This window comes from Plecotus auritus (assembly GCF_963455305.1).
Source record: "Plecotus auritus genome assembly, chromosome: 3".
In the NCBI taxonomy this organism is placed as follows: domain Eukaryota; kingdom Metazoa; phylum Chordata; class Mammalia; order Chiroptera; family Vespertilionidae; genus Plecotus; species Plecotus auritus.
This window is the reverse complement of record NC_137772.1, coordinates 204,252,638-204,266,534: the sequence shown is the minus strand read 5'-3', so window position 1 is coordinate 204,266,534 and position 13,897 is coordinate 204,252,638. Positions and strand designations below refer to the sequence as shown.

The 13,897-nt window shown below is 41.4% G+C and overlaps 1 pseudogene across 1 annotated transcript; it reads left to right on the top strand.

Moving 5' to 3' along the window:
- The first annotated feature begins 2,645 nt into the window (after positions 1 to 2,645).
- LOC308244311 (tripartite motif-containing protein 75-like) lies at positions 2,646 to 12,785 on the top strand (annotated as a pseudogene). The gene is made up of 2 exons: positions 2,646 to 2,700; positions 11,368 to 12,785. The product of its transcript is annotated as a tripartite motif-containing protein 75-like (transcript).
- Positions 12,786 to 13,897: the final 1,112 nt, after the last annotated feature.

The following is a 13,897-nucleotide window of genomic DNA, read 5'->3' as shown; positions in this document are numbered from 1 at the left end:
GTGATATTCTTTTTTTTTTTTTTAAGAAGAAATTCTTTTTTTTTTTTAAATATATTTTATTGATATTTTTACAGAGAGGAAGGGAGAGGGATAAAGAGTTAGAAACATCGATGAGAGAGAAACATTGATCAGCTGCCTCCTGCACACCTCCCACTGGGGATGTGCCCGCAACCAAGTTACGTGCCCTTGACCAGAATCGAACCCGGGACCTTTCAGTCTGCAGGCCGACGCTCTATCCACTGAGCCAAACCGGTTTCGGCTCTGTGATATTCTTTATTCATTTTATACTTTCCTCCTTGCATGAAGTTCTTTCAGAACACCGAATCTGTACTATATGGTCACTACATCCTGAGCCTTCTCCATACCCATTTTGAAAATTCGGTTTATTTCATGCTGATGTCAGGAAAGCAAATAATTGTGAAGATAAATAGTTTTACCCCACTTTAGTATTTCAGAATATTGATTGGCTTGGCAGGGTGCAGTCCTCTGATATTAATTCTACAGAATGGGACTTCTGCAGTGTAACTTATATTCAGCCATTCTCTGAATTAAAGGCTGGATAGCAGTAAGTTAATATATAGATGTGAGGTGAGAACTTGTCTCACTGAGGATTCCTCTGAGAACGTGTTCCTACTGAGTGACAGGCACCCGTGAAAGGAGAAGCAGTCTCACTTGGTGTTTCCCCTCCTGTCCCAGTAGGAAGAGGGACTTTCCAGAGTGGCAATGGCATTTGTTAATCTTCACTGCAAGAAGTGACACCAAACATTTATGCTTTCAATACCGAGAAATAAGTCTCTTCTCCTCCTCTCCCCTGTTAAATATCCCATCCATGCCATCCTCCTATCTCCACTCATTATGAGTCAACTCTCTGGTTTAATAGAAAAAAACCGTATCCTTCTGAGATTCCCATATTCCTTCTATTATATTCTGTTCTAGGATTAGATAAAAGGACATCATTTTATTTCTTGAATAAAACTGGAACTGGATATTCGTCCAGTGCACACTGGTTATAATGACTATGTGGGTGCAAGGACACACGATACACTCTGCCCTTATCTATATATATAAAAGCCTAAGTGACCGTCACAACCGAAACAACCAAATTGACGACCGAACAGGCTGCATGGGGCAACCAAGCTGGCAGGGGGGTTAGTGAGGGACGACCAAACAACTGAGCAGTGGGCTGTGTGGGGCGACCAAATGACCAAACAGCAGGCTGCGTGGGGCGACCAGGCCAGCAGGGGGGTTAGTGAGGGACAACCAAATGACTGAGCAGCGGGCTGCGTGGGGCAACCAGGCTGTGAGGGGGGTTAGTGAGGGCCGAACAAACAACTGAGCAGCGGGCTGTGTGGGGCGAACAAATGACCGAACAGCAGGCTGTGTGAGGTGGCCAGGTCAGCAGGGGAAGCAGTTAGGGGTGATTAGGCTGGCAGGTGGGGGCAGTGAGGGGTGCCCAGGCCAGCAGAGGGGGGCAATTGGGGGTGACCAGACCTTCGGGGGGGGGGCAGTTAGGAGTGATCAGGCAGACAGGCAGGTGAGCAGTTAGGAGCCAGTGCTCCTGGATCAGAGAGGGTGCAGGCTGGGCTGAGGGGAACCTCCCCCCTGCCCTTCCCTCACTCCCCCTGTGCACGAATTTCATGCACTGGGCCTCTAGTGTAGTTATAATTTATAAAACTTGGTGGGAGATTCCTCACTTTATCGTACATAAGATGGATACAGTGTTCTGTTTCTCAACTGTGTGTTATGATCTGAATGTATCTGTGCCCCCAAATTTATGTGAAAATCCTAATACTCAATGTGCTAATACCAGGAGGTGGGATTTGGGGGAGGCGACTCGGTCATGAGGGTGGAGCCCCTATAAATGGGATTAGTGTCTTATAAAAGAGACTTTCCAGAGCTCCCTCACTCCTTCCAACATGTTAAGGACAAAAGCAGAAGTCTCTGACCTGGAAGAGGGCCTCTGCTGACCATGCTGGCAGCCTGATCTCAGACTTCCTCTAGAACTGTGCGAAATGAGTTTCTGTCTTTTATAAGCCACTCAGTCTGGGTATTTTTTATAGTAGCCCTGACCAACTAAGACACTGTGTCCTGAGACCCTTTTGTGTTCCACAGAGGTGTTTCAAGATCACCTTGGGAGGAAAGAGGGAGTGACGAAGGAAAAGGAGCTATACATGGACATCTTTCGATATGCCCTTCTTAAATCCAAACACCTCTTCTTTTTTAATGTTACACCTATTGGTATCCCACATGAGATTTGTGTCCAAACAGGATTCCATTGCTTAAAAAGTTCATGGGTCACAGGGGGATTTTAGTGGCATGAGAGATGAGAAAAATAGGTTCAGTAACATTCCAGTTGATTTTACTCTATTCCTATATCAATTGGGATCTAATCAGGAGACTAAAACCCACAAGAATTTGAACTGGGAAATTTTAATTCAAAAATTATTAAGGGAGGGTCGGAGTAATGGGGGCATTGGTTAAAAGGAAGTAAAGAAAACTCTAGAAAATACAGGGATATCAGACACAGGGAGTAGCCACTACCCCTCAAGCTGAGACAAAACACTAAAGAGAGAGGCCTCCCCGTACTAAACTGTGGACTGAAACCCTGACCTTAAGAGAGAGGACACAGCATGGCTCAGACGATAATGGAGATGCGAGCCGAGGTGCCAGGTCAACAAGTCTTCCCTCTGGAGTGGTGGGGTAGGTGTCCACAGGAAGTTGCTGCAATTGGGAAGGCACTAGACTTATGTGGGAACCACACCAGGGTCCCCGGATAGTCAAGGCCAAAGGGAGCACAGAGGCCTTTTTACCAATGCACCAGAATGGTCAAGGCCACCCTGGCATAAGCCTAATCGGGATGTCCAAGGACTCTGAGCCTGGGAATCGTAATCAGGCTAAGATACCGAGCAGGTGCAAGGACACACGGTACACTGTGCCCTTATGTAGCCAAAATATGGTTGCTGTCACTGGAATCAGGAAGGGAAACTCCTTCCTTTCTGAGAGTTTGTCTAGTCCCCTCAACTGACAGAACTTAACGTTGTGTCAGCTGGCAAAGGAGAACTAGTTAGTCCATTTAGTCATTATAACAGAGCAGGCAATGAAGGGTAGATTTGGACCTAAGAAGCAAAAAATTGATGATTGGCCCAATTCTTAGACCAGTTATTTATATGAACTCCTAGAATTCTTGTGATAGAAAACATGACATAAAACTGAATCCTCGTAACTCACAGAATTTTCATCTGGACCCTAAATAAAGGATAGTTTTAGAGGTTTGACGGGTATTTCCAAGCACCTTAATAATGAGGATATTCACTTCATTCACTTACTTATTAATTTATCCAGTTGAATGCCTACTCTGTTCATGGCATTGTGCTTAGTGCTACAGGAGACACAAAATGTACAATTCCTCAGGAGAGTAATGAGTGTAAAACAAGGCTCTCCACATTCAGTAAACTAATCTCAGAAGCGTTCTGAAAGGTGCTTTGGTATGACTCCAAATCCAGAGAGCTGCCAATAGAACAGATTTTTGGCAGGTGCCTTAAAAACAAAACAAACAAAAACTACATTTGTTTCTACTAAAACTTATTTTTAAAAGTTTTTGAGTTGACTTACAAAAACATACACTTGGAGAAATGCTTACTTAGAAACATATTTGTTATCGTGAACGAAGAGAGGGAGGCAGCTTCATATAGTGCCATAAAGCTAAACAGATGTGCGATGACTACACATTACATTTGACTTCTGGTAGCTAGAACCTAAAGGAAAACATGGTTACTTATATAGCTCCCACTATTAAAATCATAAAGCATATCAATTCCATAGGGGGTGTGTAATTTATTTTCCTAACACCCAAAAGTGTACTTCTTACATGACATTTTCTGCTTTGAGATATACTACATCACAAACAAATTTTTATTTGATTGACCACATAGTCAATCAAAACACAAATGGTTCCTCCAGAACTAAAATAATGGTTAATGATTACTATCATTAATATCATGGGCTAAGACACGTGGGTGATACACATGATGAAGTTCCTATAATGCTGGTCCAAGGCAGACTATGCACCAGGTTCAACCGGGGTATTTGGTTTATGATTATGGGTTTTTGCCACACAGTAGCTTTTAATAGAAAACAACAATGCCGATTTATTTTTAATTTTATTTTATTGTTTAAAGTATTACATATAGTAGTACATATATCCGCTTTTTTCCCCCATTGACCTTCCCCCAGCCTCCCCTACCCCCGTCACATGCCCTCATCCCACCCCCCGCCCCAGTGTCTTATGTCCATTGGTTGTGCTTATATGCATGCATACAAGTCCTTCAGTTGATCTCTTCCCCCACCAACCCTCGCCAACACTCTCCAGCCTTTCCGCTGTAATTTGATAGTCTATTCAATGCTTTACTGCCTCTGTATCTATATTTTTGTTCATCAGGTTATAATGTTCTTTATTTTCCATAAATGAGTGAGATCATGTGGTATTTTTCTTTCATTGCCTGGCTTATTTCCCTGAGCATAATGCTCTCACAGTTACATCAATGCTGCTGCAAATGGTAGGAGTTCCTTTTTTTTTTTTTTTTTTTTTTTTTAGCAGCGTAGTATTCCATTGTGTAGATGTACCATAGTTTTCTAATCCACTCATCTGCTGATGGGCATTTAGGCTGTTTCCAAATCTTAGCTATGGTGAATTGTGCTGCTGTGAACATAGGGGTGCATATATTCTTTCTGATTCGTGTTTCTAGTTTCTTGGGATATATTCCTAGAAGTGGGATTACTGGGTCAAATGGGAGCTCCAGTTTTAGTTTTTTGAGGAAACTCCATACTGTTCTCCACAGTGGCTGCACCAGTCTGCATTCCCACCAGCAGTGCACCAGGGTTCCTTTTTCTCCGCATCCTCGCCAGCACTTGTCATTTGTTGATTTGTTGATGATAGCCATTCTGACAGGTGTGAGATGGTACCGCATTGTCATTATGATTTACATCTCTCGGATAATTAGTGACTTTGAGCATGTTTTCATGTCTCTTGGCCTTCCTTCTGTCCTCTTTCGAAAAGTATTTATTTACGTCCGTTGCCCATTTTTTTTTTATTGGATCATTTATCTTCCTTTTATTAAGTTGTATGAGTTACCTGTAAATGTTGGAGATTAAACCTTTATCAGTGATAACATTGGCAAATATGTTCTCCCATACAGTGGTCTTTCTTGTTGTTTTGTTGATGGCTTCTTTTGCTGTGTAAAAGCTTTTTATTTTGATGTAATCCCATTTGTTTATTTTCTCTTTCGCTTCCATTGCCCTAGGAGCAGTATTGGTGAAGAAATTGCTTCGGCATATGTCTGAGATTTCTCTGTCTGTGGATTCCTCTAGTATTTTTATGGTTTCCCATCTTATGTTTAAGTCCTTTATCCATTTTGAGTTTATTTTTGTGTATGGTGTAAGTTGGTGGTCTAGTTTCATTGTTTTACATGTATCTGTCCAATTTTCCCAACACCATTTATTGAAGAGACTGTCTTGACTCCATTGTATGTTCATGCCTCCTTTGTCAAATATTAATTGAGCATAGTGATTTGGGTCAATATTTGGATTCTCTATTCTATTCCATTGGTCTATATGTCTGTTCTTGTACCAGTACCAGGCTGTTTTGAGAACAGTGGCTTTGTAATACAGCTTGAAATCTGGCATTGAGATCCCACCTACTTTGTTCTTCTTTCTCAGGATTGCTGTGGCTATTCGGGGTCTTTTTTTTATTCCAGATGAATTTTTGGAGAGTTCTTTCTAGGTCTGTGAAATATGCCGTTGGTATTTTAATGGGGAGTGCATTGAATCTATAGATTGCTTTGAGTAGTATGGACATTTTAATGATGTTGATTCTACCAATCCATGAACATGGTATATTCTTCCATCTGTTTATGTCTTCCTCTATCTCTTTTTTCAGTGTCCTGCAGTTTTCCGCATATAGGTCTTTTACGTCCTTAATTAAGTTTATTCCTAGGCATCTTATTTTTTTTTGGTGCAATGGGAAATGGGATTTATTTTTTAGTCTCTCTTTCTGTAAGTTCACTATTGGTGTATAGAAATGCCATTGATTTCTTGGCATTAATTTTGTATCCTGCTACATTGCAAAATTCATTTATTAAGTTTTTTGATGGAGTCTTTAGGGCTTTTATGTACAATATCATGTCATTTGCAAATAAGGACAGTTTTACTTCTTCTTTTCTAATTTGGATGTCTTTTATTTCTCCTTCTTGTCTGATAGCAATGGCTAGTACTTCCATTACTATGTTGAACAGGAGTGGTGAGAGTGGGCATCCCTGTCTTGTTCCTGTTCTTAGGGGAAATGGTTTTAGTTTTTGCCCATTGAGTATGATGTTAGCTGTGGGTTTATCATATATGACTTTTATTATGTTGAGGTATGATCCTTCTATTCCCACCTTGTTGAGAGTTTTTATCAAGAAAGGGTGTTGGATTTTGTCAAATGCTTTTTCTGCATCAATTGATATGACTATGTGGTTTTTATCTCTCAGTTTGTTTATGTGATGTATCACATTTTTTGATTTGTGGATATTATACCATCTTTGAATCCCTGGGATAAATCCTACTTGATCATGGTGTATGATCTTTCTAATGTACTGCTGAATCCAATTTGCTGGAATTTTGTTGAGGATTTTGGCATCTATGTTCATGAGGGATATTGGTCTGTAATTCTCTTTCATTGTGTTGTCTTTATCTGATTTTGATATTAGGGTGATGCTAGCTTCATAAATATATTTTTTCTTAAATATATTTTATTTATTTGTTACAGAGAGGAAGGAAGAGGGATAGAGAGTTAGAAACATCGATGGGAGAGAAACATCCATCAGCTGCCTCTTGCACACCTCCTACTGGGGATGTGCCCGCAACCAAGGTACATGCCCTTGACCAGAATCGAACCTGGGACCCTTCAGTCCGCAGGCCGACGCTCTATCCACTGAGCCAAACCAGTCAGGGCATACACTGGGCTTTTCCTGTTACTCTCTTTCCAACTCTTTGAGTTGTAGGGTTAGATCAGTGGTAGGCAAACAGTGGCTCGTGAGCCACATGCGGCTCCTGAGCCACGGTTTGCCGTTCTGTTGACTAATGAGTTTGCTGACCACTGGGTTAGGTAATTTATTACCATTGTTTTTGTTTTTTTGCAGTAGGCTTGTAGAGCTATGAAATTCCCTCTCAAGACTGCTTTTGCTGTGTCCCATAGGTTTTGGATTGTTGTGTTTTCATTGTCGTTTGTTGCCATGATGTTTTTTATTTCTTCTTTAATCTCTCTGGTAACCCAGTCATTGTTTAATAGCACGCTATTTAGTCTCCAGGTGTTTGATTTTTTTGGATTGTTTTTATTGTAGTTGATTTCCAGTTTTATGCCATTGTGATCTGAGAATATGCTTGATATGATTTCTATCTTTTTGAATTTGAAGAGACTTTGACTGTGACCCAGTATATGGTCTATCTTTGAAAATGACCCATGTGCACTTGAGAAGAATGTATATTCTGTGGCTTTGGGGTGATGTCAATTAATTCCATCTGGTCTAGTGAGTCATTTAGGATTGATGTTTCTTTGGTGATTTTTTTGTTTAGAGGATTTGTCCAATGGTGATAGTGAGGTATTAAAGTCCCATACTATGATTGTATTGCTATTAATCTCTCCCTTGTTATCCTCCAGGAGTTTTTTTTTGTTTTTTTTTTTTTTATGTATTTGGGTGCTCCTGTATTGGGTGCATATATATGTACCAGAGTTATTTCTTCTTGTTGGATTGCTCCCTTTAGTATTATGAAGTGGCCTTCCTTATCTCTTTTTATGTCCTTCACTTTGAGAACTAATTTGTCAGATATAAGTATTGCTACCTCAGCTTTTTTTTTTCATTTCCATTTGCCTGGAAGACCTTTTTACATCCCTTCACCATCAGTCTGTGTATATCTTTTTTTCTGAGTTGGGTTTCCTGTAGACAGCAGATATATGGGTCATGTTTTCTTATCCACTCAGTTATCCTATGTCTTTTGATTGGGGTATTTAATCCATTTACATTTAAAGTTATTATTGATAGGTACTTGTTTGTCGCCATTTTTATTCTTTACCCCTGTGTTCCTTCTTTGCTTCCTATTTCTTCTTTTTACAGCAGACCCTTTAGCATTTCTTGCATTGCTGGTTTGGTGGTAATAAACTCCCTTAGTCCTTTTTTGTCTGTGAAGCTCCTGATTTCACCCTCAATGTTGATTGTTAGCCTTGCTGGGTACAGTATTCTTGGATTCAGACCCTTCCTTTGCATGACTTTGAATATTTCATTTCATTCCCTTCTTGCCTGATGTGTTTCTGTTGAGAAATCAGTCACTAGTCTGATGGGGGCATCCTTTGTAGGTAACTTTCTCTCTCTTGCCGCTTTTAAGATTCTTACTTTGTTGTTGGTGTTTGCCAATTTAATTCTAATGTGCCTTGGCATTGGTCTTTTGGGGTTCATTTTGCTTGGGACTCTGTGAGCTTCTTGGATTTGTGTGGGTTTTTTCTTCCCTATATCAGGGAAGTTTTCTGTCATTATTTCTTCAAACAGGTTTTCTATTCCTTGCTCAGTTTCCTCTCCTTCTGGCACCCCTATTATGCGGATGTTGTTTCTTTTCGTGTTGTCCCAAAGTTCCCTTAGGCCAGCCGTGGGCAAACTATGGCCCACGGGCCAGATCCGGACCATTCGGCTTTTCTATCTGGCCCACAGAGCCAAAAGAGTGGAGGGTTCTCTTGCTCTCCCCTCCACTCCTTTACTTTGAATTTATATTAGTTCACACAAACACTCCATCCATGCTGTTGTTCCGGCCCTCCGGTCCAGTTTAAGAATCCATTGTGGCCCTCGAGTCAAAAAGTTTGCCCCCCCCGTCTTAGGCTCTCCTCCTGCTTTTTAATTTATTTTTCTAGAAGCTGCTTTGCTTGGGTATTTTTTCCTACCTTGTCTTCTAGCTCACTTATGCAGTGCTCTACTTCTTCTAGTCCAGTGTTGATGCTTTCTATTGAGTTCTTTATAGCAGCAATGTCATTTTTCATTTCTTCTTCATTTCCTCTTGGTTCTTACTCATATTGTCGAATTTATCTTCCATTCTTTTCATCCACCATATGACCATTTCTCTGAATTCTTTCTCTGACAGGTTGCTTGCCCCTATTTCATTTACTTCCTTTTCTGGTAATGCCTGCTTTTCTTTCATATGCGGGCTGTTTCTTTGTCTCTCCATGATCTCTCTTCTCTGGATGTCTAGTTTTGTAGTTCTCTCTCTCCTTATCCCAGGCGAAATCTGACCTTTCCATGAGGGGGTGCAGAGCTCGTCTGAATTCTTGAGCTCGTGCCCCTTTGGGACCAGTGTTCCCCGGTTCGCAGCTGTTTGCTGGGTGCTTTTGTTGTAGATTCCCAAGATTTTCAGGCTTCCAACTGAAAATCTACTCTCCCAAAGCCGGGCACTCTGGGAGGGATCCCAGCAGTAGTGGAGGCTGCCCTGTCAGGGGAACCCAGTCTGGCAATCCCCCACAGTCCCCTGGAGTATAGCTGTCCCTCAACTCACAGACAAATACTTCCTGTGTGACCACATAGTCTCCCTTTGTTCTCTCACTCATGCATTATCTTGCAGTCTGCCTTCCCATCTGCAGCCATCTTCAACAATGCCGATTTTGAATGTGTGCCCAAGTTCACCATAGTATCTACAACTCTTATCTTCACTCAACTAACTTTATTATCTGGCGCTTAGGTGCAATTTAACTGAATATTAAGCATGGACTCTGAAACCACATTGCCAGAGTTCAAATTCATCTCTACCACTTACTAGATGTGAGGCCTTGTAAAATTTACTCAAATTCTCCAGAAGAATAGTGTTCTTTATATTTAAAATGGGAATAATAGCATAGTCCCATAGTTTTTTGATGGGGTCCAAATATATTTATTATTTTTAAAGCAGTTAGAACTATGCTCAACTAATAGTAAGTGCTTATTTAAGTGCTGATTTTTCCCCCCAGTATTTGAATTTGGGACCCCACAGAATGAGTAGTTTAAAGCAAATATGTGATTATTTTGCACTGTTATTTTTTATTTGTTCAATTCACACCTGAGATACTATTCACTTCAACTTTCCAACCATCCCAATAAAATGAATTTCTAATTTATATCTCTGTAACCAATTATTTTTTACAAAAGTATCCAACCTTTAGTGTCTAAGTGAACCTTGTAGTGCCTTGATCATTTGCCCCACTCTCTCCCCACCTCCCCTCCAGCTAGTGTAGCTCAGTGTTCAGTCCTGGTCCTATCACCGCTATTCCTACTACACAGCCTCATTACCACAGCCTGTGTGTGAGTGTTATAATTTACTTTTATAGTTAGAGTGGTGATGTATGATTCTATGCTTAATGAAAACAGTGATAAATGAGACCACATTAAGGCTAGATACACATTTTCAATGCTTATTTTTTCTTCTTCTTCAAAACTTAAGGCTAATTTAACTTTAATTGGGCTAGTAAGAAATCAGAGGAATTATGAAGATGAACAAATGTGATCTGACTAGGGACAAATGAGCTCTGTGTTTTCTCAACACATCCATAATTTGGAAACCCAGAGTCATCTCTCTCTAAATCTCAGTAAATCCTCAATTTGAATTTTGAAACTATTGTAAATTGTGTTAAACTTACTAAGGGACTGATATATTTGCATGTCTTTTGGAGGGATTACATACTCAAGGTATTACATGGAATTGACAATGAGTATTTCTGGTTAGTACCAAAATTGAGAAAAATACTTTCTTAAAATCCAATTGAATAAAAAAATTCCTTCAAAACCCTACATTTTGTACTTATTTCCCCCCACCCCCCATTATATATCCGATAGTTAAGTTTCCTTGATAATTTTCTAACATAAAAATCACATTATTGGAGAAAGCATCTGTCCCCGACCCCCTTGCTCCAGATTTGTTGCAGGCGGCGGGAACAGCACCAGATGTCTGACCGGTGGGTTCAGATCAAACCTGGGTTCAGCAACCTCAGTACTTGGGTTCTGGCAAGGAAAGAATTTGCAGCTAATACCTTAACCTGAATTTCACAAAGATTTGAGACTCAACTAGCAGTCAGAGAAGTGAGACTTCTGTACCAGCTTGAGGTAACAACTATTTTTCTAACCAAGAAAGCTGCTTGGTTGACCTCATTTTCTCTGATCTTCCAAATCTGGAGGCACGGTTGTCCAGCGGAGCTGTGACTGGCTACAGGTTGGGGGAAGAGCTTCTCTTGGCAGCTGAAATGAAAAGGTCAGGGGACTCACAGGACTCATAGGCCACCAGCAAAGTGAGGACGGAGATTTCCGGTGCATCCACTTTTCACTGCAGAGTCCAGCTTCCCAAAGAAACCCACCTCAGTCCAGGCCTTCATCCAGGGCCCAGTGGCAGTTGAAGCAGCTCTGGCAGGACTCCTGGCAGAAATCAACTGTTCCATCTGTCTGGATGACCTGAGAGACCCTGTCACCATCGAATGGGGCACCACTTCTGTCGCTCCTGCATCCAGCAGTCCTGGGCTGATCTATAGGACAGGTTCCCTTGCCCTGTGTGCCATCACCCATGCCAAGAGAGGTGCTTGAGGAGCAACACCCAGCTGGGAAGGATGGTTGACATGGCCAAGCTCCTCCAGACCACCAGGGGCAAGAAGAAGAAGCAGGAAGAAAGGTGCTTGTGCCAGAAGCACAGCTGGGTCCTAACCCTCTTCTGTGAGGCCAGAGCCACCAGGTGAGGCCCATGGAGGAGGCTGCCTCTCGTCATAGGCAAAGGCTCAGTGCCTACATTGAGCTCCTGAAGAAGCAGATGGCAGACGTTCAGAAATTAATAAGCATTCAAAGCAAACAACCCTTAGAACTGAGAGAGAAGGCGGAAAACCAACGGCTGGAATTACTCTCTGAATTTGAGCACGTGAGGCAGTTTTTAGAACGTGATCAAGAAGCAGTTCTTTCAAGATCAGCTGATGAAGAAAAGGCTATTGCAAAGGAACTCAATGCTAATATAACTGCATTTACAAAGTACTTAGTAGGACACTCAAAGTCCTACTAAGTAAGGCAGTAGAGTGCACTGTGCTGACAGAAGTGGAATTGCTGTTACAAATCAAAAGTTTCTACAAGAACTCTGAGAGGTTCAGCCCAATGTTTTCAGTCCAGTTACAGAGGGAAGGCTGCAATCTTCCTTTCCAGTATTCTGCTTTGCAGAAAATTACAAAGACATTTAGAGTAGATATAATTCTAGAGTAATTCTAGACCCTGAAACGACACACCCTAACCTGACTGTCTCTCAGGATAAAACGTAGAGTGTGCGATACACAAAGAGAAAGCAAGATGTTTCTGATGTTCCAAAAAGATTTACAGTCAACACAGTTGTCCTGGGTTTTCCATACTTTCATTCCAGCAGGCATTCCTGGGAGGTAGAAGTGGAAGACAAACCCAAATGGGCTTTGCAAAGATTCTCTGCCCACCACATGGAGGAGGACCCTGTCGGCCTGTCAGGGACACTGGCAGATTAGGCGGCAGGGGAATGGCTATGATGTCCCGGGCGCTGGCACCATCCCTCTCTTCTCAGAAGTGAAGCCCTGAGGCATCGGTATTTTCCTGGACTATGGAATGGGGGAGATGTCATTTTATAACATGACTGACAAATCTCACATCTATACTTTCCCTGACACTTTTAATCGACCTCCTAGGCCTTTTTTCTATGTAGGATTTCATTCACAACCTCTTAGAATCTCCACAGGAACAGACTGTGAATGAAAACTTTCTAAGAGGCTGGACCCGTTTAATAATATTTTTAAAAAATGGAAGGTGTGTGTGGATTAATACAACAGTGGGTATCATATTAATAGGAGAGTAAATCTAATCCCCCTGCACTGGAAGGTGAAAGGGAGGAATGTTTGGTAAACACAGGTGGTCCTGTTAAACACGTAAGTCAGGAAGAGAGTTTCATTTTGTTTCAACAACACAGGACAAGCTCTGAGGACTGTCCACCTCCTCTCCCAGGCCCCGCTGCACTCTTTTGCTTCAAGCCCTACCCAGTGCTTGGGATCTTCTTTAGCTGTTTACTGAGCTTCATTACTCTTGAATTTGCCTGGAGTTCCTAAAGCCCCTTCCCCTCCAGGGAATTCTCTGACCTGGTGCCTTTGGGGTCCCTGCCATTATTTCACTGAGCCCAGAGGGCAGAAATCCTAGTCCTCTGTAAACTACAAACCAGGGTCTGTCTTAATAGTGTTTGTACAGATGGTGCTAGCACAGTATTTTCCTGATGAATAGCATGCTTAACATTTAAATTGCTTTCGTGGTTCTTCTGCTTGGCTAGTTCTAGTACTTATTTTCATTTTCTTTGATGGTTTGCAATGTTCATTATTGTGTTTAAAAAAAGTGTTGGTGGTCACCTAGCTGACACATTAGAACCTGAGCATCCTAACATTATCTACACCTTTTCCTCTGTAAACCAAAGTTCATCCCATAAACCTTATAAACTGACTGACTAGATACAAATTGAATTTAAAAATAATAAGAATTAATCCATCTAAAACACCCACATTACTACTGAGCGGTTGTCACTTAGAGGATCCTATAAAAATCGGATTCCTTCCCCATTAGTAAGCTATAGTGAATAACGTCAGTTATTGATGTTAATAGTTGGCTCTCAGTATCTCAGAAGAGCCTAGAGAAAACAGAAGTCTTCTAATGATTCTTTCCTAAGAACACCTTTGTTTGATGCTCCATCTGCTGGTGATAATCTACACTCCTTGTCTTTTTGTTTTTTTTTCAACAAATCCCTTACTAGGGTGCTGCTCTCAGAATGTCCAAAAAAGGGCGCCACGACAACTAAACCCTTTATTAGGTTGCTATTCTCAGAATGT